The sequence below is a fragment of the Triticum urartu genome, chromosome 6 (genome assembly GCF_003073215.2).
Source record: "Triticum urartu cultivar G1812 chromosome 6, Tu2.1, whole genome shotgun sequence".
Taxonomy (NCBI): domain Eukaryota; kingdom Viridiplantae; phylum Streptophyta; class Magnoliopsida; order Poales; family Poaceae; genus Triticum; species Triticum urartu.
In genome coordinates, this window is record NC_053027.1 from 278,435,983 (window position 1) to 278,460,726 (window position 24,744).

Genomic DNA, 24,744 nt, shown 5'->3' on the forward strand with positions numbered 1-24,744 from the left:
CGGCGGCCGCCACGTCACCACCGCACCACCCCGCAGCGAATCGGACGCCGCCACCTGTCCGCGCCCGCGCCCCACTTCGCCCCCGCGCCCGCCGGCCCACGGAGCCCGTAGCGGGCCCGCGCGGGCCCAGATCCGTGCCGCCGCCTGGACTATTCGTCGCCCCGCGCCTGGTCCTCCCCGTTGCCCGACCGCCGCCGCACTTCGCGCCCGACGCCGACGCGCAGCTCCGCCGCCGCCCTCATCCGCCTGCCGCCCTGTCTTCCTCGCCGGCGTGCCACACCATCGCCGTCTCCTCCGCAGGGCGCCGCCCCGGCCCGAAGCTCGCTGCGCCCGGGCCCCTTCCTCGCTGGCCGCCCTCATCCGTCGCCGCCCGGCCACCTCCGGCCTCCCACGAGATCCACCACACCCTCCATCCAAACGGCCTCTGTCCAGATCCGGATCCCTCCGTCCCGGATATCCTCATCCCGCGTTGACTTTTCGCGGAGGTAAAATATCCACCAAGTCCTAAGATTTTCCTGATTCATATGCCTCTATTCATCATGCCATAACTCATCATCCGTGACTCCGTTTTGAGCATCTAGCATATCGGAATGTTCGACTCAAAGAGTACATCATTTATTCTCATTGCATCATTTTCATTTGAGCTGATCTTGATGCCCGAAATGCTGTTGGAAGAGGGCTATGTGATAAATTTGTCAGATATGTTTCAGCAAATGGCATTTTGTCATTTTTGCCATTATTAATGTGTGCATGATATGACCCTGAGCTCTACATGTGTTTTGTTATATGCCATGCCATCTTTACAGTGGTGCTTGCCGTTTATTTTTGTGATATTTGTGGTGACTAGAACAAGCTTGCAAAGTAGCGTAATCGGTAATGCTGATTTCAGGGACTTGGAATTTCTCTAAGTCCTTGTCCTGATTTTGTTGTTATGCCATATGTTCATGTTGTTTCCTAGTGATCCGTGCCTCTTTTGAGGATGATAAGTAAGGATGTTTTGTTAACATTGTGGTTATCTATCCATCCATGTCTTTTTTGTATTTATGGAGCACCCTAGCTTGAGTCAATCGAGCTCTACTTTTGCTATATCATGAATCCTGGCAGATTGTTGACTTGTTTAGCGATTTTGCCGAGGATGTTGCTATTGATCCATGCATGCTATGTTGTTGTTCTTGCCATGTCTAGCTTCTATGCCATGTATTCTTGATGTTTGTATGCTTAGTTTGTCATGCCATGCTTTGTAGTGAGTGCATCGAGCTCGTAAACATGCCTACTTGTTAACTGTTTTGCATGCTCCAGTTTTTCGCTAAGTCTGAGATCTGTTTGTGTTTTTGCCATGTTCACATGCTCGCAATTGTATTTTCTGATCCCTTTTGGCTCAAGGTCACTAAGGGACTTTTGTTAAGTGCTTTGAGTAGCTTCATGCCATGCCTTGCTTTTCCATGATAAGTTCCTGTAGCTTGTAGTTTTCATGCTCTAAAGTGTGCTTCCTGATGATAAATTCCAGACTTGTGTTAATTTCACTAAGTCTGAAACATGTTATCATTTGCTCTTTTGCCATGCTTGTTTGAACCTGTTAATGATGAATTAGCCGTAGCTCAGTGTTCATATTTGTTAAGCATCTTGAGTTTATCCCTTCCATGTATTTTGTTGTCATGTTTGAGTGCTGTAGCATATTTATTTTGATGCATTTAGATGACTACTTGCTGTTTATCGCAGACCGGTGCCATATTTGTTTTGCTTGCCATTTCCAAACCGTGCATCCGATTCCGGTGATCTTTATATCGATTTCAAACGAAATCACCTCACCTTTCCAGTAGCACTCTTGGTTTTCCAAGTTGAGGCCAGGTTCAATCATTCCTTGTCAAATCTTGCATATGCATCACATACCGCATCCTGCATATCATACCATGTTCATGTGTTGGTTATTTACTATGTTGTGTGCTTCTTTCCGGTGTTGCTTCTTCGGGTTGGTTCCGATTTCGTCGCGTTTGTGAGGATCCGGTCGTCTACGTCCATTCGTCTTCTTCATGGACTCGTTCTTCTTCCTTGCGGGATTTCAGGCAAGATGACCATACCCTCGAAATCACTTCTATCTTGGCTTGCTAGTTGCTCGCTCTTTTGCTATGCCTATGCTGCGATACCTACCACTTGCTTATCATGCCTCCTATATTGTTAAGACAAGCCTCTAACCCACCTTGTCCTAGCAAACCATTGTTTGGCTATGTTACCGCTTTGCTCAGCCCCTCTTATAGCGTTGTTAGTTGCAGGTGAAGATTGGAGCTTGTTCCATGTTTGGAACATGGATATTTTGTTGGGATATCATAATATCTCTTATTTAATTAATGCATCTATATACTTGGTAAAGGGTGGAAGGCTCGGCCTTATGCCTGGTGTTTTGTTCCACTCTTGCCGCCCTAGTTTCCGTCATATCGGTGTTATGTTCCCAGATTTTGCGTTCCTTACGCGGTTGGGTTATAATGGGAACCCCTTGATAGTTCGCCTTGAATAAAACTCCTCCAGCAAGGCCCAACCTTGGTTTTACCATTCGCCACCTAGCCTTTTCCCTTGGGAGTCGCGCATCCCGAGGGTCATCTTTATTTTTAACCCCCCCCCCTGGGCCAGTGCTTGTCTAAGTGTTGGCCCGAACTAGAGTCCTTTGCAGCGCCACCTCGGGGAAACTTGAGGGCTGGTTTTAGTTGTACGGAGCGCTCATCCGGTGTTGCCTTGAGAATGAGATATGTGCAGCTCCTATCAGGATGTCGGCGCATCGGGCGGTCTTGCTGGTCTTGTTTTACCATTATAGAAATGTCTTGTAACCGGGATTCCGAGTCTGATCGGGTCTTCCCGCTAGAAGGAATATCCTTCATTGACCGTGAGAGCTTGTGATGGGCTAAGTTGGGACACCCCTATAGGGATTTGAACTTTCGAAAGTCGTGCCCGCAGTTATGGGCAGATGGGAATTTGTTAATGTCCGGTTGTAGAAAACCCGAAGTTGATCTTAATTAAAATGCACCAACCGCGTGTGTTACCGTGATGGTCTCTTCTCGGCGGAGTCCGGGAAGTGAACACGGTGTTGGAGTTATGTTTGACGTAGGTTGTTCTAGGATCACTTCTTGATCATAGTTGTTCGATCATGCTTTTACCTTCTCTTCCCGCTCTCATTTGCGTATGATAGCCACCATATATGCTAGTCGCTTGCTGCAGCTCCACCTCATACCTTTTACCTTACCCATAAGCTTAAATAGTCTTGATCGCGAGGGTGTGAGATTGCTGAGTCCCCGTGACTCATAGATACTTCCAAAACCAGCTTGCAGGTGCCGTTGAACCGTGCAGATGACGCAACCAAGCTCAAGGAGGAGCTCGATGAAGATCTTGCCCTTTGTGTTGTTTCGTTCTAGTTGATCAGCAGTGGAGCCCAGTTGGGATCGATCGGGGATCTGTGTAGCATTTGGGGTAGTCTTATTTTATTTTGGCTCCGTAGTCGGGCCCTGATTGTATCTGGATGATGTAATGCTTTATTCATGTATTTTTGTGAAGTGGCGATTGTAAGCCAACTATGTATCTCTTTCCCTTATGTATTAAATGGGTTGTTGTGAAGATTACCTCACTTGCGACATTGCTTTCAATGCGGTTATGCCTCTAAGTCGTGCTTCGACACATGGGAGATATAGCCATATCGAGGGCGTTACAATATAGGCATCACGTCCGAGACAAGTAGACCGAAACGAATCTGCATCTACTACTATTACTCCACTCATCGACCGCTATCCAGCATGCATCTAGAGTATTAAGTTAAAAACAGAGTAACGCCTTAAGCAAGATGACATGATGTAGAGGGATAGTTTCATGCAATATGATAAAAACACCATCTTGTTATCCTCGATGGCAAGAATACAATACGTGCCTTGGGAAAGGACACCGCAAGATTGAACCCAAAGCTAAGCACTTCTCCCATGGCAAGAACAACCAATCTAGTAGGCCAAACCAAACTGATAATTCGAAGAGACTTGCAAAGATAATCAATCATACATAAAAGAATTCAGAGAAGATTCAAATAGTATTCATAGATAGACTGGATCATAAACCCACAATTCATCGGTCTCAACAAACACACCGCAAAAAGAAGATTACATCAAATAGATCTCCACAAGAGAGGGGGAGAACATTGTATTGAGATCCAAAAAGAGAGAAGAAGCCATCTAGCTACTAGCTATGGACTCGTAGGTCTGAAGTAAACTACTCACACTTCATCGGAGAGGCTTGGATGATGATGTAGACGCCCTCAGTGATCGATGCCTCCTCCGGCAGAGCTCCGGAACAGGCCCCAAGATGGGATCTCGTGGATACAGAAAGTTGCGGTGGTGGAATTAGGTTTTTGACTCCCGTTCTGATTGTTTGGGGATACGTGGATATATATATGGGAGGAAGAAGTGCGTCGGTGGAGCTTCAAGGGGCCCACGAGGCAGGGGGCGCGCCCTAGGGGGGGCGCCCCCTACCCTCGTGACCACCTCATGGCTTTCTTGACGGAGGGTCCAAGTCTCCTGGATCTTATCTGATGAGAAAATCACGTTTCCGAAGATTTCATTCCGTTTGGACTCCGTTTGATATTCCTTTTCTTCGAAACCCTAAAACAGGCAAAAAAACAACAATTCTGGGCTGGGCCTCCGGTTAATAGGTTAGTCCAAAAATAATATAAAAGTGGAAAATAAAGCCCAATAATGTCTAAAACAGTAGATAATATAGCATGGAGCAATCAAAAATTATAGATACGTTGGAGACGTATCAAGCATCCCCAAGCTTAATTCCTGCTCGGCCTCGAGTAGGTAAATGATAAAAACAGAATTTTTGATGCGGAGTGCTACTTGGCATAATTTTAATGTAATTCTTCTTAATTGTGGTATGAATATTCATATCCGAAAGATTCAAGACAAAAGTTCATATTGACATAAAAATGATAAAACTTCAAGCATACTAACTAAGCAATTATGTCTTCTCAAAATAACATGGCCAAAGAAAGTTCATCCCTACAAAATCATATGGTTTAGTCTTGTTTCATTTTTGTCACACAAAAATGCTATCATCATATACAACCCCGATGACAAGCCAAGCAATTGTTTCATACTTTAGTAATCTCAAACCTATAAACTTTCACGCAATATATGAGCGCGAGCCATGGACATAGCACTATGGGTGGAATAGAATATAATGGAGGGGGGTTATGTGGAGAAGACAAAAAAGGAGAAAGTCTCACATCAACGAGGCTAATCAATGGGCTATGGAGATGCCCACTGATTGATGTTAATGCAAGGAGTAGGGATTGCCATGCAACAGATGCACTAGAGCTATAAATGTATGAAAGCTCAACAAAATAAACTAGTGGGTGTGCATCCAACTTGCTTGCTCACGAAGACCTAGGGCACTTGAGGAGGCCCATTGTTGGAATATACAAGCCAAGTTCTATAATGAAAAATTCCCACTAGTATATGAAAGTGATAACATGAGAGACTCTCTACTATGAAGATCATGGTGCTACTTTGAAGCACAAGTGTGGTAAAAGGACAGTAACATTGTCCCTTCTCTCTTTTTCTCTCATTTTTTTGGGGCCTTCTCTTTTTTTATGGCCTTTCTTTTTTTTGGGCCTTCTCTTTTTTATGGCCTTTCTCGTTTTTTATATATACCTCACTTGGGACAATGCTCTAATAATGATGATCATCACACTTCTATTTATTTACAACTCAATGAATACAACTCGATACTAGAACAAAGATGAATCTATATGAATGCCTCCGGCGGTGTACCGGGATATGTAATGAACCAAGAGTGACGTGTATGCAAGAATTATGAATGGTGGTTTTGCCACAAGTACTATGTCAACTACATGATCATGCTAAGCAATATGACAATGATGAATGCGTCATGATGAACGGAATGATGGAAAGTTGCATGGCAATATATCTTGGAATGGCTATGGAAATGCCATAATAGGTAGGTATGGTGGCTGTTTTGAGGAAGATATAAGGAGGTTTATGTGTGAAAGAGCGTATCATATCACGGGGTTTGGATGCACCGGCGAAGTTTGCGCCAACTCTCAATATGAGAAAGGGCAATGCACGGTACCGAAGAGGCTAGCAAGGATGGAAGGGTGAGAGTGTGTATACTCCATGGACTCAACATTAGTCATAAAGAACTCACATACTTATTGCAAAAATCTACAAGTCATCAAAAACCTCGGCACTACGCGCATGCTCCAAGGGGGATAGATTGGTAGGAAAGGACCATCGCTCGTCCCCGACCGCCACTCATAAGGAAGACAATCAAATAACACCTCATGTTTCAAATTTGTTGCATAATGTTTTCCATACGTGCATGCTACGGGACTTGCAAACCTCAACACAAGTATTTCTCAATTTCACAACTACTCAACTAGCATGACTTTGATATTATTACCTCCACATCACAAAACAATCATCAAGCATCAAACTTTTCTTAGTATTCAACACACTCATAAGAAAGTTTTATTATTAATCTTGCATACCAAGCATATTAGGATTTTAAGCAAATTACCATGCTATTAAGACTCTCAAAATAATCTAAGTGAAGCATGAGAGAAAATAGTTTCTATAAAACAAATCCACCACCGTGCTCCAAAAGATATAAGTGAAGCACTAGAGCAAAACTATAAAGCTCAAAAGATATAAGTGAAGCACATAGAGTATTCTATCAAATTCCAAATCATGTATGGCTCTCTCAAAAGGTGTGTACATAAAGGATGATTGTGGCAAACTAATAAGCAAAGACTCAAATCATAAAAGACGCTCCAAGCAAAACACATATCATGTGGTGAATAAAAATATAGCTCCAAGTAAAGTTACTGATAGAAGTAGACGAAAGAGGGGATGCCTTCCGGGGCATCCCCAAGCTTTGGCTTTTAGGTGTCCTTAGATTATCTTGGGGGTGCCATGGGCATCCCCAAGCTTAGGCTCTTGCCACTCCTTATTCCGTAATCCATCAAATCTTTACCCAAAACTTGAAAACTTCACAACACAAAACTTAAAGTAGAAAACTCGTGAGCTTCGTTAGCGAAAGAAAACAAAAGACCACTTCAAGGTTCTGTAATGAACTCATTCTTTATTTATACTAGTAGAATGCCCGTGCGTTGCAACGGGCTGCATCGACAACTACTTTTTTACCCTTAAAGCTCTCTTTTTTCTTTCTTTCTTGATTCTCCCAACTAAAAATTATTTATCAAAGTGATATATGAATTGATAAATTTACGACCATACTAAAATATTAAGAGCTAAAAACATATTTATCGAAGAACATTTCTAGACCACATTCGACATGAAAGTTGTCGTGTCTGAGAGATTATGAACAAACACAATGATGACTTATCACCAAATCCCATTTATATTTTAGAACGTGATTGAAATTATAGCCTTATAGAAAAAAAACTTATCAGAAATGTGCTACAAAAATAACATCTTATGCTTAAAGCCATAGAAGCGAAGATCTTTAATAAGGCCATAAGACATGTAGAAAGCAACATAGTACTCCCATCGGTCCTTTTTACTCGCATATAAAATTTGTCTAAAATCAAACTTTGTAAAGTTTACCAACTTTATAGAAAATACAAATAATCACAATATGGAATCAATATCATTAGATGCATCATGAGTTCAACTTTTATAATGTATAACTTTCTTATTGCATAAGTTGATATTGTTTTCATATAAATATGGTCAAAAATATTCTAAATGTCTCAATATTAAGGGTGACGCTATAAGTCAGACTAAGAAATTTGATGCAAAGTTGATTTTTCTGGGTTGTTGATCTTCATCGGATGGTTGTTGTTTATCCTCTACCTCCGGCCTCTTCCTCTTACTGAACCGCCAACTACCACCGGCCGATCCACTCGTCGCCGCCACCCCCGACCGCCTTGCTTCCTTTCCCTCCCCTCTCACCACCCTCGACCATCCCTCTGGACCACTCCGGCGACCAGATTTTTTCGGACAGCCATCGCACCCCCACCTACACCTGTCAACCCTCTTTCCGCCTTCGACTATGATGACACTCCTCGAGCAACGTTGGATCTTCATCGAATGGTTGTTGTTTATCTTCTACCTCCGACTTCTTCCTCCTTAACAGCCAACCACCACCCGCCGATCCGCTAGCCGCGGCCGCCACCCCCGACCATCCCTCTGAACCAGCCTAGCGACCAGACTTTTCCGATGAACCACCACACCCTTACAAACCTTCTTCCTTGCCTCCGACTATGACACCACTCCTCACTACCACTTGAAGTGTCGTCCTTGTCTCCGACGAGGTCCTAGCTGGGCCTCGCAGTGCCATCAACGACTTTGGCCTTATGTTGCACTTGTGTTCTCCCAGAAATCAACTTGCACAGATTCAAAATTGAATTGACTTACGAATAGCTCATGCACAATATTAATCATGTCTAACTTGTTACCTTTAAACACTTACATGGACATCACATTTCTCCCATTGCCCGTGCATTGCAACGGGGGCAGACTTATTCTGGTGATTTAACAGTGACCTTACTTCAATCTATCTTCCACCAATACAATGTTGGCATCACCACACCCGACTCGCAATCTCTTCTATCCATGCCCCCATTCAACTAGAATGGTAATAGTCATTTTCAAACATAAACATCAATATAAATTAACTAAACTGTACTTGATATTGACCTAAAATAAGAAGCCGAAAGATCAAACTTCCTTTTGAACAAGAGTTATTGTACAAAAGGTTTACCTAGCTAACCATGATTTATAAGAGAGTATGAAATCAGTCAGACAAAAATCCTCAAGAAGCGCCTCCACCCTGTCCTTCTCCCTCTTTCTAGCCATATCCTCTTTCACCCCTCTTCTCTCTTCTCGCATCCATCCTCTTCCTTTTCACATCCATCCGCACTCTACAACCTTCTTCCTTGCCTAAAGAAAAATAGATAATAAGATGTTAAGGTAAAAACGCATCAACATGGAGTCCCAAAGCTGAAAAAACGTTATGTAATAAAAATAGATGCATGTAACATTAAAAAATGCAGACACCAATACAGAAAGCCTTTGAGTAACTAATAGGTTGTTGTATCAACTACTTGCATGTATACATGAATTCAACTTATATTTCTCAGAAAGGAATGCAGGTTGTGGGGCTTACCGTTATTGCCCTATCAGCAGAATCAAGACAAAACCATCTTTTCCCTGGATCAAATGCTACAGATCACACCCATCCCAAGTGACCACTAATGACCTGTATTACGGAAATAGAAACTGTATTTTATCGCTTAGTGAAAACTAAGGTGCTCTCATAGACCAATATAATTCCAAGAAAATATGCAAAAGAATCTAGAAGATTTAACTATTTTAACCAGTATATAAAATCTCAGAGTAGGGTTATTGCAATTGCATGCATGATCGAACTAAATCCTATTTTTCTAATCCAAATATGACATTGGTATTTCAAGAACTTATCCGAGGTGCCAAACCTATCAGTTACAACATAAATTGGAAGGTCTCACTTGAAAATCGTACAACAAAAAAAAATACTCCGATGGATCATGCCATGGAGGTTTAGGCTATTAGTGCAGATGTCAAGAATTTGAAAGACATATGAAGACATGGGAAATTTAAAATAACAACCAAAAGTGCACATTACGTCCTAAAAGTACAATGTCCCAAAGTACAATGATCAGAAAACCATAAATAGCCCCACGCCTGCTTGTCCTCTCACATGCAACCACATCCCTACAAAGAGCAGTGATATACATAAGACATTATGTCTTCTGATACCAGCGACACAAGCATCCATGCCCATGGGCCATGGTTATCCCAGGAGAAGAAAGATCAAGTAAAGAATCAAGTGAATCTGCTAGCCATGTTGAGTCGTACAACCATCAGGGTAAAAGTATAGTACACAAGGCATTACCGAGCATCGAATTGCAAAGGCTATCCAGGAGCTCGCCTAGTCTGAAATCAACTGAGGTGACCTTGTGGTATCCTGGTAGGCCTAGTCTGAAAGGACAAGCAAGGGTTCGTAGTATATATACTCATCTAAAGCTCGAAAATACATGAACAGATTCATAAACATCATTATATGTGACAAAAAATTGTCCAGTGACAAAAGAATGCCAATGTAAATAATAAAAAGAATGTGTTAATCATAGTTGTATGTGTTACATTTTCCTATAAAGAGAAATAAATATGCAACACTTGGTCGTCAGTGGCAGCATTAAGGACCAACAGAATATGCAAGAACATAAATGATAATGCAGCATCTCGCAAAAAATATATGCTAATGCGGCAATAAAGTCCATAGTAGAATAAAACAGATACCATGGACGTTCAGAATCAGTTAAATAAAAAAGTCAACCGTCCACCTTTGAAATAAAAATGAATTTTGACCTTTTTTCTAATTCTTCAGATTCCATGAGTTGTATCTTCAATCTCTTGCATCAATCAACAGTTCAAATTGTCAAGTTTTAGCTGTGAGTGTAGATCGAGAATTTAAGTCTGGTGACACCCAGACACAAAAGATGGTCTAGACTGCCGACACCTGCGGCCGAGATAAAGAGGCCCCAAAAGATGGGAACAACCACACGGAAGAAACATGTCTAGACTCTATACCCGGGAAAGACACCCCATCAGCGGGAACAAGTTAAGAAGCGGGGGAGGAATAAATCAAAATGCAAAAAGGCGAGGTAAACCTGAAGAACCCAACACAGGATGTTTTCCTTCATCAATCTCTCGACGGCGCCGCTACAATTCAGCAGAATTCTTTTGTCCTCCTAAACAAATTCACAAACAATTATTCCAAAGAGGAAACAACAATTAAAAATGGCTTGCGAGAACGGCAAAGTCAAGGAAAATTACTCATGAACAACAGTAAAATCCAGCACCAAATTATCCACAATGGGGACATGTACGTGAGAAGGATGCATACCATCGTACGTGCTGCAGATCATCAGACCAATCCGAAGCACGGAGATTCAGACTGCTAGCTGACAACGAACCCTGACGCCCCCCTCTCGTGCGCACATTAGAACTGGAAGAAATTGTCCTTTGCAAAATAGATGGGCAGCCAGCATCTCCGTACATATGAATATCCACCAAGTAAGAAGAACCCAAAGACGAAATATCTAGCACAGCAGCCAATGCACCAGCAAAGAGAGGGGCCGCAGGAACTGTCGGCGAGACAGCAGAATTAGGAAGACCGGCAATGGCCATGTGAAACAGAAGCACCACGCGAGGAAGATACAAGACAAAGTCCCGCGGCATAGCACCAGTGGAAACACCACTCAGACCAGGAGGAAGCGTGCCCAAAAATAGACCATCTACAGAAGCCGAGGGAACATACTTCTTCTCTGGAATCTCTCGAAAAGGGTGCTTCCCCTCACAAATATCCCGACAACAGCGGCGCGCCTCAGCAGGATTAACAACTTCATCTGCAAAAATACAATCTTAAACACAAGAAGAACACAACATGGCAAGATGATCCATACTCTATGCCAATCATGCATCCTGATTATAGAACATTATTTTGAGATGTGAATAATAAAACATAGATGTACAAAATATTCGAGCAACTATTCAAGAAAATATTTTTATAAATTTGAATGCCTTAAGTCAAGAGCTTTGACAACTATTATTTGATCCAGGGTGACAAGAAAAGCACATCAATAGCTAGGTTCCGAAAAAGAATAGAAGGCAACATGCCTTGTTGTTGTTGTCGCCGGAGAGTTGTAGCTGCTTGGTACTGCCTCTTGTGTATCCGGGCCTCGATCTGGTAGGTCACATGATTATAGTACCAAGAATCGGCATACTGATTTATGAAGCATAAAGCTGAAAATAAATAATTCAAACAAATCAAAGCCATGAATCAAGATCTCTCTTGTAACACTAAATCATATTTCATTTTCAGCCCGGCAAGTTTTTATAAACTGTACACCACATACTTTTCGACCAGATTTTCCCTTTACTACTGTCTATGACAAATGAAAAACAATACCACATGTTGCATTGCTTAAAAAATATATGAGCTCCGATAATCATATAATCACATAGAATTATCACTCATAAGAAAATTAAGTGCATCATGCTATTACAATAAAATAGGAGATGCACTTGTATAGTGCTAAGAACAAAACTTGGATTGTTCTAATATATTTTATCAGAAGAAATACCATCCTACCATTTACTAAAAAACTTGGGCTAATTAAAATGGATCACATGTACTTATGTTTATGATACAAAGAAGTCTAAAAATATTGCAATAAACGGAAACTAATGCAGAAAATAGAAAGTATGACGGTGTATTATGTCATTTGCGGAAACATCTCAATAGTGGCTTGCCCAAACAGTGCCCCCATTTCTTGAATTGATAATGCACAAATTCCACCTTCATACAAATCAGTAAAACTCAAATATGTGTTAAAATTGATGGTGTTGTTTTGTTCTCATGAACAACGCTGTTAGCATATAAAAATGTAGGCTCATCTCTAGAAAAAAAGGATCTATTAATGTATCTTCTGGAAGAACAGAGCAGGGAATTTGGAGGTTCAGAGTACTAACGTGTATGTTATCAATCGGGAGGCTTCAGCTACTGAATATCTGCACACATTTGCCTCAGATCATAGTTCCATCACTACTTCAAATTCAGTAAGCCACATGGAAGATCGAGGACTAACCTGCGGAGCCGATTCCTATAAGAAAGAAGGCGTGTAGATGGAGCAGCACACAACATCAGATCCTTGTATCGCCCAACAGAAGGAGGAGGCTGCGGATCCCGCCGTCGATGTAGGGAAGGAGCAACACTGGACCTGATGAAGCCCGTATACAATTTACCAGACTTAAATTCTCGATCTACGTGCCTGGGTATGCTTCATCTAGAAAGATGGTCACCTCCATCATTTCCTCATGAATATATGGGCGGCTCATCCTCTTAAAATGCATAGGAAATCTAGAGAACAAAGTAGGTATCTGTACCTGAAGGTGTGTATGAATCTTAGAAACTTATCAAGTTCGTGTCCTTGGAGATGGTTGTTGGTATGGTAGACTCTCAGGCCATCCAAGTTTATCAGCTTCAGAACTCCCATTTGAGTCACAACTGCAAGTGTTGGATTCCATGATAAAAGCAGTGACATTCAATGGTACATGCCAGCGAAAAATCGTATCGGACGATGCTCGTTGAAGATGGCAATGAAGCAGCCGAGCTGCCGACCATCGATCATCTTCTTGCAGAGTCGCGAACAACCATGACTGCCCATGATGAATAATTGTTTTCTGATGTGAGGTCAACCATGAAAAGTTGGGAGTGCAGGAACCATGCTGAATCTATTTTCAAGTGTCTTACTTCTATAATATACAGGCACCAATTTATCTGCAAAGTTTGTAAATAGACATTTACAACAAACATGGTAATATTATGATTAATATATCAAGCTGAAATCAAAACTTCACACGAAACAGACAGTTTCCATAAAATAGTGATGCACTGACTATTTCCTGAACGTGCATTAAATCATAATGTATATTCAAGTGACGATAACATCAGGACATAACTATGATTTACTGAAAGCTCAAGGAAAGTGGCACACCTTTAAAAATAAAAATACTAATACCATGCCATTTTAGATGCAGATAGTTTTATGCATCAGTACAAACACTCAAGAACAAAACTCCACACAATCTCTTTTAGAAACAAAACTCCAAAACACCCCATGTAGTAAAATAAGTTGGCTAAGTAAAAAAAGAGCAAATATTCGACATGCCTGACATTGACAATACTACGAAATATCATGGCACTATCAACACTGTCAATTCTCTTGCTGGAAACATTACCTTCACTCAGGGATAGTATTAATTTAGTCTACGGACATGGTTACAGGCTTCTAGGTTAGTGCACAGCAGGAGGAAAACAAACATAGACCTGAATGACACAGCAGGAGGAAAACATAGTTATGAACAAGCAACTGGAGTCTGCAGATGTAAATGAACCTGATATTTGTCCCTTGCTCCAGCAGGAATATAGCTACAATTACTAAATTGACATGGGAATCAACACACTTGCAGGGGCATGTAGTCAGCACACATATATGTTTGGTTCATGCAAGTGAAACAAATGAAATTCCGTTACAGGTGACATGGTATTTCCCTCTACTGAACTATGATTTAAAGACCTTATTAAAAAATGAACCTATTCTATTTCAGATCTCTAGCTATTGGTTGATTCAGTCGATCCAAATCCAGATCAGCAAAGAGACGCACAACAAAGAGACGTCGGGGCATCAAACCTAAGAGAGATGAGAGGGTGTAGAGGGAAACGAAACATACTTGACATTGGGGCCGAGACGCCGCACGACCGCCGGCCGCACCGGCCGCTATACATGCATGTGCCCACGAATCCATCAAAACTGGTCGTGTAGGAGGAGCTCACCCATGGCGGCGGCTGCAGCTGCAGGCGGCAACGAGGGAGACTTTGAGCCGCCCCCTCCTTCCTCGGTGGAACATGGCGGAGGAAGAGATTCTGGACAAGGTGGGGGATTGGTCTTCCGCGGCGACGGCGGCCACCTCGTGTCCCTTCCGCCACAGCCGCGCAAGCGCAGATCCAGGAGCAGCTTCCTTGACAAGCACGCACAGGTCAGGGATGTGGAGCTCCGCTGCCTAACCGTGATGATCTGCAAGCGGATCCGACAATGGGGAGTAGGGTGGGGTGGTGGGCGTGGCTGAGCGGGAGGTAGGGGAAGCCGGGGGGCGGTGGCGGCAGAGCGAGAGATGGGGGCGGCGCCGCATCGCGAGGAGAGGGAAAGAGAGCGGTCGCACAAGAGTGGGTGGATCGAGAGGAGAGGTTGCTCGTACGTGCGGGTGATAGGTTTAGGTTTTTTGTCGCTGGTTAATCTTCGTAGGTCTTTTTTCGTTGGTTAACCTTCGTAGGTCTTTTTTTGGGTACGTGGATGGGTGCGGGTTGGGGCCTCAGGAGGAGGTTTTTTCGGTTTCTGGTGGATAAGTTAGGCGGGAGGAGGTACCAAAATAAATCAGGGGAGGTGGAACGAAAATTGACCGGCAGATACTACCAACTGCTCCATTAGGAGTAGAGATTGGTGTTAAACCTACTGTATTCCAACTTCTCTAGGGATTATAAACTATTTTACTAGTCATAAATTCATCAAAATAAGCGAACAACACACGAAAAACAGAAACTGTCAAAAACAGAACAGTCTGTAGTAATCTGTAGCTAGCGCAAGATCTGGAACCCCAAAAATTCTAAAATAAATTTCTGTATGTGCGGAATTTATCTATTAATCATCTTCAAAAAGAATTAACTAAATAGCACTTTCCAAATAAAAATGACAGCAGTTCTCGTGAGCGCTAAAGTTTCTGTTTTTTACAGCAAGTTCAACAAGACTTTCCCCAAGTCTTCCCAACAGTTCTACTTGGCAAAAACACTAATTAAACACAAAAAAACACCCAAAACAGAGGCTAAATAATTTATTTATTACTAAACAGGAGCAAAAATCAAGGAATAAAAATAAAATTGGGTTGCCTCCCAACAAGCGCTATCGTTTAACGCCCCTAGCTAGGCATAACAAGTAAGAATAGATCTAGGTATTGCCATCTTTGGTAGGCAATTCTTCAATGAGGCATCTATTTCCCTTAGGAATTTCTTTCTTTCTAGTGATTATCAAACTCTTAGGCACAAGGTCGAAAAATTCATTTGTAGCAATTGGTTCCTTAATGATAGCAAAAATATTGGGATGAATACTTATAGATTTAAGATCCGCAGTTTCCTTACTAGATGATTCACCCATATTTTTAGGAACATACATAAACTTGGCAATTTTAGTAGGAGGACTTGGAGTATTCTTTATGGAAGAAAAAGCGGTTCCCAAGTTTGTAATGATACCCTCAAGTTTGTCAATTCTAGTAGAATCTAAGTTTATCTTCTCATTAACTATGGGTTCCTTTTCCTTAATATTTTTCAAAGTCATTCCTACCTTAGATCCATATTGAGTAATTTGATTCTGGATCTTTTTGTCTAGATTTTCAATTAATTCAACAGTAGCAACTTTATTTTCAATAATTTCAAGGCTTTGCATAACATGCTCCAAAGTTAACATAGTTCCATTAACCAAAAGAGGTGGTGGGCCAAATAAATCTAACATAGCATTATAAGAATCAAAAGTATGGCGACCCAAGAAATTCCCTCCGGTAATGGTACCAAGGATTAACACCTACATAAAAATTGCGGAGACGAACTGAAGTAGGTTGCTTCCTGGTAGATCTATTTTGAGCATTGCAAATTCTATACCAAGCATCTTTTAGATTTTCTCCCTCCCTTTGTTTAAAATTTAGAACTTCATTCTCGGGAGACAACGGAGAAGATATGAGACTAGCCATGACGACAAGCAAACAAACTAACACACGAGCAAACGGGCAAAAGAGGCGAATAGAGAGGGAGGATAGAGAGAGAGGGCGAATAAAACGGTAAGGGTGAAGTGGGGGAGAGGAAAACGAGAGGTAAATGGCAAATAATGTAATGCGGGAGATATGGATTGTGATAGGTACTTGGTGTGTTGACTTTTGCGCAGACTCCCCGGCAACGGCGCCAAAAATTCTTCTTGCTACCTCTTGAGCACTGCGTTGGATTTTCCCGAAGAGGAAGGGATGATGTAGCAAAGTAGCGTAAGTAATTCCCTCAGTTTGTGAGAACCAAGGTATCAATCCAGTAGGAGGCTATGCTCGAGTCCCTCGTACCTACAAAAAAAACAATAGCTCAATACAACCAACGCGCTTAGGGGTTGTCAATCCCTTCACGGTCACTTACGAAAGTGAGATCTGATAGAGATGATAAATAATATTTTTGGTATTTTTGATATAGAGATGCAAAGTAAATAAAGTAAAGGCAAAGTAAAAGCAAAGCAATAATAAAGTAATGGAGATTGATATGATAAGAAAGAGACTCGGGGGCCATAGGTTTCACTAGTGGCTTCTCTCAAGAGCATAAGTATTCTATGGTGGGTGAACAAATTATTGTTGAGCAATTGACAGAATTGAGCATAGTTATGAGAATATCTAGGTATGATCATGTATATAGGCATCACGTCCGAGACAAGTAGACCAAAACGAATCTGCATCTACTACTATTACTCCCCTCATCGACCGCTATCCAGCATGCTTCTAGAGTATTAAGTTAAAAACAGAGTAACGCCTTAAGCAAGATGACATGATGTAGAGGGATAGTTTCATGCAATATGATAAAAAACCCTATCTTGTTATCCTCCATGGCCACAATACAATACGTGCCTTGCTGCCCCTTCTGTTACTGGGAAAGGACACCGCAAGATTGAACCCAAAGCTAAGAACTTCTCCCATGGCAAGCACAACCAATCTAGTAGGCCAAACCAAACTGATAATTCGAAGATACTTGCAAAGATAACCAATCATACATAAAAGAATTCAGAGAAGATTCAAATATTATTCATAGATAGACTGGATCATAAACCCACAATTCATCGGTCTCAACAAACACACCGCAAAAAGAAGATTACATCGAATATATCTCCACAAGAGAGGGGGAGAACATTGTATTGAGATCCAAAAAGAGAGAAGAAGCCATCTAGCTACTAGCTATGGACCCGTAAGTCTGAAGTAAACTACTCACACTTCATCGGAGAGGCTTGGATGATGATGTAGAAACCCTCCGTGATCGATGCCTCCTCCGACGGAGCTCCGGAACAGTCCCCAAGATGGGATCTCGTGGATACAGAAAGTTGTGGCGGTGGAATTAGGTTTTTGGCTCCCATTCTGATCATTTGGGGATACGTGGATATATATGGGAGGAAGAAGTACGTCGGTGGAGCTTCAAGGGGCCCATGAGGCAAGGGGTGTGCCCTAGGGGGGCGCCCCCTACCCTCGTGACCACCTCGTGGCTTTCTTGATGGAGGGTCCAAGTCTCCTGGATCTTATCTGATGAGAAAATCACGTTTCTAAAGGTTTCATTCCGTTTGGACTCCGTTTGATATTCCTTTTCTTCGAAACCCTAAAACAGGCAAAACAGCAATTCTGGGCTGGGCCTCTGGTTAATAGGTTAGTCCCAAAAATAATATAAAAGTGGAAAATAAAGCCCAATAATGTCTAAAACAGTAGATAATATAGCATGGAGCAATCAAAAATTATAGATACATTGGAGACGTATCACTGTGGTTTTAGTTATCCTTTACTAAACCATCGTTCCATTTCTTGTTTGCAGGTTGCTTCAGATGACTAGAAGGCCGAGTTCATGAACACTTTAGTCTTTTGCGAGAAAATTGGAATTGTGCATGCAGAGCTTCCTGCCGAGATATGGTCCTTGGGCCCGTGAATTCGAATCATTAGTTTCTGTGTAGATTTGATTTCGTAAAGATTTAGGTTTGATAATGATTGGAACGATTTCGTGAAGATGGTTGTAAGAATGGTTTAGTAATTTGTGTATCTATAGCTGCAACACTATTATTTATGATATGGAGGACAAATGTATTTGGTATGAAGAATGATTTAGCTTATGAATTTCAATGTACTGCATCGTTTTTAGTATCCATGTGTTGTATGTTTCTTCCCAGCATATGTACTTAAACTTCTCAGGGCTATGGTTGAAGTGCTGGTTTTTTTGTGTTCTTTAATTTTTGGCCCCAACATATGATCTTTGACTTGAACTTCTGCTTGAGATCTGGCTGGGCTGTTGGTTTCAGATGGAGAGGATCTTCTATGTTGTGTAATGTATTGTTATTTTTCAACTCAACCAATATGTAGCCTTTTGCATAGAATCTATATGTGCTTTTTTGTGATTTTTCAACTGTGAATGGTTTTTGACTATAACTGCATGCAAAAATATTCTCATACACATCTTTACGTTTCTTTATCTTCTGTCAGCATTCTACATGAACTTCTACATGTATCCAAAGAGAACTTCGTACCCGAACATGTTGTCTTAGGCTTGCTAACCTTAGTTCATACGGCAATACTTATTTTTTAAGCATATTTTTTCCTACATCGATTTTATATACCAGAACTTCTTCTGTAAGCTGACCTGAACTTCAAACTATATATTTTTTGATTTTATTGCTACTTGCTCTTTTATGGAATGCAACACCAGCACCTCCTATCATAATGTACCAGAACTTCTATTGTAAGCTTACTTGAACTTCATAGTGTATATTTTTCATTTTTATTCTTGCTTGCACTTTTATGGAAAACATCACCAACACAGCACTTCCTCTCATAATATACCAGGACTTCTGCTGTAATATTACTTGAACTTCCCAATGTATATTTTCATTTTATTATTGCTTGCTCCTTCATGCAATACATCACCAGCACGTCCTCTCATACTATACCAGGACTTCTGCAGTAAGCTTACATGAACTTCTACTGTATAATTTCTTTGAAACTTCAACAATAGAAGTTCAAGTAAGCTTCTCCTAAAATACTGTTTCAAAAGTGGAATAAGATTCTACACATTGACATGACATAAGTTTGCTTTTGTTTAATTGACCTAGTCTAACTGTTCATCAGCCTTGCGCTCCTCCTAGGCTTTGCTTGTAGTGGTTTTTGCTTGACATGTACCTCTTCCTCTTCATCTTCATCTTCCTCTTCCTCTTCTTCGATCGTGTCTTCATCTTCATCTTCCTCCTCTTCATCTTCCACCACTTTCTTTAGACTGGCTCTAGGTTTTGATTTTTGTTTCCTTTCTGGCTTTTGGCTTGTCTTTTCAGCATCTACATGCTTCGGGCATGTTCTTGCATTGTGTGGTTCATATTCCTTGCATATGCTACAAAGCCTGCTACTTGCTTTCTGTGGGTGTGGTCCCTTGTTTTGTTCTATAGCTATGGGCTGCTGTTTTTGAGCTTTGGGTTGCTTGACCTCCTCGGCATCGTTTCTTTCTAAGAGTCTTGGACAGGTGAGTTTGTTGTGTCCTACAACCTTTTTGCACACCTGTGTCCAAGTGGCACTCCGTTCTCAACAAGAACGACTACTCTATGTGCAGATGGTGCCTTTATTTGAGCTCTCTTGTCACATTTCTTTGCTATAGAAAGTTTCTTCCTACCCTTTGTTTCATACTACAGTGGTAGTTTCATCGTCTCTTGCTGCCGCTGCTGCATTAATTGGTCAACACCCCGCTTGCATTTGTTGGCTTGAGCAGCGGTCTGGAGCATTTCAGCTTCATAGTATTGAAGGTCATCTTCAATTTCAGCATCCTCTTCAGCCATCCTTTCGTCAGCGTTCGCTCGATTTGCTGAACGTATTGTATCAAGTTCTTCCATGAGCCTCTCAAGAACATAGAAGGCTCTGTCATATTGTTGGCCACATCTCATCACTTTCTTGTTAAGCACCAAATTTAGCTGCAGCAAGATGTCTTGCTTTGATAGTCTTGAGCTGCCATCCGATGCAGTTGTGTTGTAGTCCCTTGTATCAAATGTTGGTTGTGATTTTGCAGTCTTTGTGTACCATTTGAGGATATACTTGTCTGGAAATTTGTCAAGCTTTAGGTAGTCCAGTATGTTCATGATGTGAAGGCAGAACAAGCCTGCATTTTGTGATGAATGTAGAATACATAGTTTTTGAGCTAGCAATGAGTTTCATATATTTTGATATGATACTACTAGTTTAGCTATTTAATGTGTTTGTTTTTCCGCTCACCTGTGTGTGTCCAAAGCTTGCATTCACACTCGTATAGTTCATTATCTGGGTCGGCTACAACCTGGAATTCATGCTTTGACTAGGCAAATCTTTCTTCATCATCATGGCCAGCCTTGTTGTGGTAGTACACAAGGTGCTCAGTAGGCTCTGCTGCAGGCTTTGCACGAAATAGTGTGGCTTTTCTCATCCTAGTCCTCATCTTGCTGTACACGGCTCTCGTGTACTTGATAGCCATGTCTTCCTCATAGCCGTAAGTTGTTTTTGTCACATGATTGGTCTGCACATGTCAAAAAATAAGATATTAGCCGAAGTAGAGTCATGGGTTTCATTTTTTAAATATAAAGTGCACATGTTGAAGGAAGTCACAATATGATGGTGTTTTTTTGTCTTAATACCATGCTAGTCATTGCTTGCTGGTTCGCCTTCTACATCTGAGTTTGTATGCAAGCATTTACCCGCCTAGCAAACTTGTGTTGGTTCTGGGTCCCCTTGACAAACCCTCTCTTGAGCATGTGATTCATGCTCTCGCTTCGTTGTGTAGAAGTCATTCTAGCACAGAAAATGTTCTCGTAATATGCTGATATCCACATTTTCCTATCAGTCCACAGCTACATCATTATTTGGTCGTTCTGGAGGTTGTACTTTTGCACGTGTGCAACCCAGGTAGCTTCAAACTCCGTTGGCATTAGCGGCCAGTTTAAGATTGCTATGAACTCCTCTTTGAATGTTTTATACTTTTTGTACAACAACGCAAGGTATTCCTTGAACTTCTTCAGGATGTGCCAACGGCATAGCTTGTGGACGGTGTTTGGGAATGATCGTGGAATAGCTTTCGCCATCGATGGGCACTGGTATGCATGAATTAAAAAAATGAATCTTGCTTCTTTTTCACTGATGGTGAACTTCTGTTGTACAAGTACTTGAACTTCACAGGTAGCAGTATGACTATCTAAACATGTCACATGTATTTTTCCTTACAGCAGTGTTATTGAACTTCTGTGCTACCAGTGCTTGAACTTCACAGGTAGCAGTAGGACTACTATCATGGGAGTAAGTCTGACAGTAGAATAGGGGGTACGTAGGAGGTGGCCAGATCCTAGCTATGGCAAGGTTGTGCACGCAAGATTTACGAGTTTAGGCCCTTCTTGGAGGAAGTAACAGCCCTACTTCTCGGTGCCCGAAGGCTTGGTCGACTGGATTATGCATGAGAATTACAGGGGTGCGAACCCTTGTGCCAGTGGAGGGGGGTTTCTTATTAAGGTCCGAGTGAAGACAGAGCTAAAGCTGACTTCATCCCAATTCCATACCATGGGGGTATTTCATCCAGATTCACGAATCATGCTAAAGCTTCAGCCTTGTTTCAGTCGCCTTGATCGATTCAGAGGTCATCGAGTGAACTTAATCGACAATCTTCGAGTGTTGATATGGTATGAAATCTTTGGCGCGATTGATAGCTCTGCGGTTCCAGGATCTCACGCGATTAGAAATTTCGGGGAAGCACGCGGCACGGGGCGTGCCGCAGTAAACGGAGCGGATAGACAGAGGTGCCTTGATTCTCGCGCCACCTTTTTCGCCACGTATCCAGCGCACGACTATTGCGGGATTTGATAGGATCACTTGGGCCCATGAGTCAGCCTCTCAGAAACGTCCTCATAAAAGGCGTCGAGGCCAATGTGTTGCACAATGCGCCATATTACTCTTCTTCTTCCTCTGCTTCTCCACCACGTCCACCTCCACCCTTGATGTCGATGCTCTGCCCGTGCGTAGTTCGCTGGGAAAGGACAAGACGGCAGCCCTGGAGGGTGCGAAGAAGGCGACGGCGAAGGGCAAGAAGACGAGTCGGGGAGGGTCGTCATCGAGGTCCGGTCTACTTCCTGGCTGGATCCAGGGGGGCTGGATTCGGTCTATGATCTCGAAGGAGGATCTGGAGGGTCTGTCTAGCGGAGGATTGATCGCCCACGGTCGTGGAGATTTCCGAGGAGCGAGACCGAGCCCCGACCGCAAGAGGGTGAGTGCGTTCTGCTTGCCACCCACGTCGATTAGGGTTTCACTCTGCCTCCCCATCCTTTCTTCCCAGGTTTTCTGAACTTCTTTAGTGCTCAACTTCATCACTTATCCCCCAACACAATCACATACCTCGCTGCATACGTTTCTTTGTGTGAAAATTTCTTGGGCCGTCGACCGCATTGGGGTTTGTTCAAGCACATCTTTACATGCCGCTCTCAGTTTGTGAAGAAGGCAAATCCGAATGAAGAAAAGACGCACGTATCCAAATGTGCGGGTGTTTAGGAATCCATACTAGGGGTAGGAGTGCCTTTCCACCTATGCCTCTTCCCGATTCAGTTAGGGGGTGGCAGTCGACCTGGTTCTATTGCAAAGATGTTCTGACTCCTGGTCAGTCGACCGGTCTCCCTCCTTTCACTATGGATCGGGTCCGCCAACCTTCCTCACTGATCGTAACCCCAGAACAGAAGTTAGAAGTGTCCATGCTAGTCGACTAAGTAGTCCAATTGGTTCGTGATGACGTAACTGGCATGGATTTGTTAGAAGTGTTTCTCAGCAGACGCATCCAGCCCGTTTAAGCCCGCGACCACCCGATGTGAATGTACTCGGGCCTGAACGACACCGCTCGGGTTGACCCAGAGAAAGTCACCGAGGAGACGGTGGAGCAGTGGCTGCGGAGCATTACTGGAAACAAGGACAACCCTAGGGGGTCCAGGAGGGTTGCTCCGTATGACGCCGAAAACGAACCAGACAAGGTCCTTCCTTTGTTTTCGAGTGTATTTTCATCCTAATTTGCGAGTGTCCTTGGATCTGATTAACGCCTGAACAACTTCCTGTCTTGCAGATGTATACTGAGTTGTACTCAATGCCTAACGGGGAGTAGGTCCAGGAGGGAACGAAGAACGCTGATGAGAGCGGTGACTGGCAGTCTCCTGACGACCATGAAGATGACAGTGATGATTCATATGGTGATGAAGAAGTGGACTGACCGCCTCATTTTGAAAGATACTCCAAGCAGACACAAGACCCAACAGGTGGACATGGCAAAACGGTCGCGCCAAGCGCACAGGTTTTGAAGCGTACTCCGACATCCACTCCCGAGCTAACGGAGAAGGCCCGAAGCAGCCCAAGGTTGTGCCTACAAATACTCGGAAGGCCCTGCCCAAGATCAAAGTGGGCGTCCCCATTGCCTCCGCGTACATATTTTGTTATCACTCTTCGCTTTCGTGTCGTTTGGAAACTTCTATGCTTTTGTCAACTCATCGTCTTGCTTGACCGAGTGTGTTCTTGAAACTTTCAGCGCTGCTACCTCTGGGACTTCCATGGACATTTACAGGGATCAAGACGATGAGGAGACTGAAGACGCGACCACTTCCAAAGCGGGTATGACTCCACAACTTTGTTCTCATTTTGTCACTTGAATTGTCGGTCAACCAAACTCTAACGGCCGAGTCTTATGCAGCGCCTCAAAATGTCATTGAACTTCCTGATGATGATGAAGACATGCCCCAGAAGACCACGGGAAGGAAGAGCAGAACTTCGAGTAGGAGGGTGCCTACCACTAAGGTTCCTCAGTCGACACCAGCGCAGGAGCCAGTGACTCAGCAATCTGGAGACCCAGTTCGGGCTTTAGTTTATTTCGCTGTCCCTGTGTTGACTGATCGTCCTTCGGCATCGACCGCTCAAGTCCCTGCTCCGTCAATGCAACTCCATGCTTGAAATCATCTAGCTGACTCGACCATTCCACAAGCTCCATTGTTCGTCACCCATCATGTCCCGTAAGACTAGGTGAATGCTACCAAGGAAGCTATACACCAGGCAGGCCTTATGATGGAGCAGATGAAGGTGGTGCACGAGGCCAGTCAAGCTGCTTATGATACCAGCTCAGCTGTCTGAACCAACGTCTAGGTTAGTTGATTTCCGACTGAACTTTACCTTGACGCTTATTCTGTTAGGATATGATACCCAAAAACTGATGTGCTTTGGAACCTTTAATGTGCATCTGTCATGAGTCTGCATCTTGCATCTGTACGCCCAGTGGGTGTTT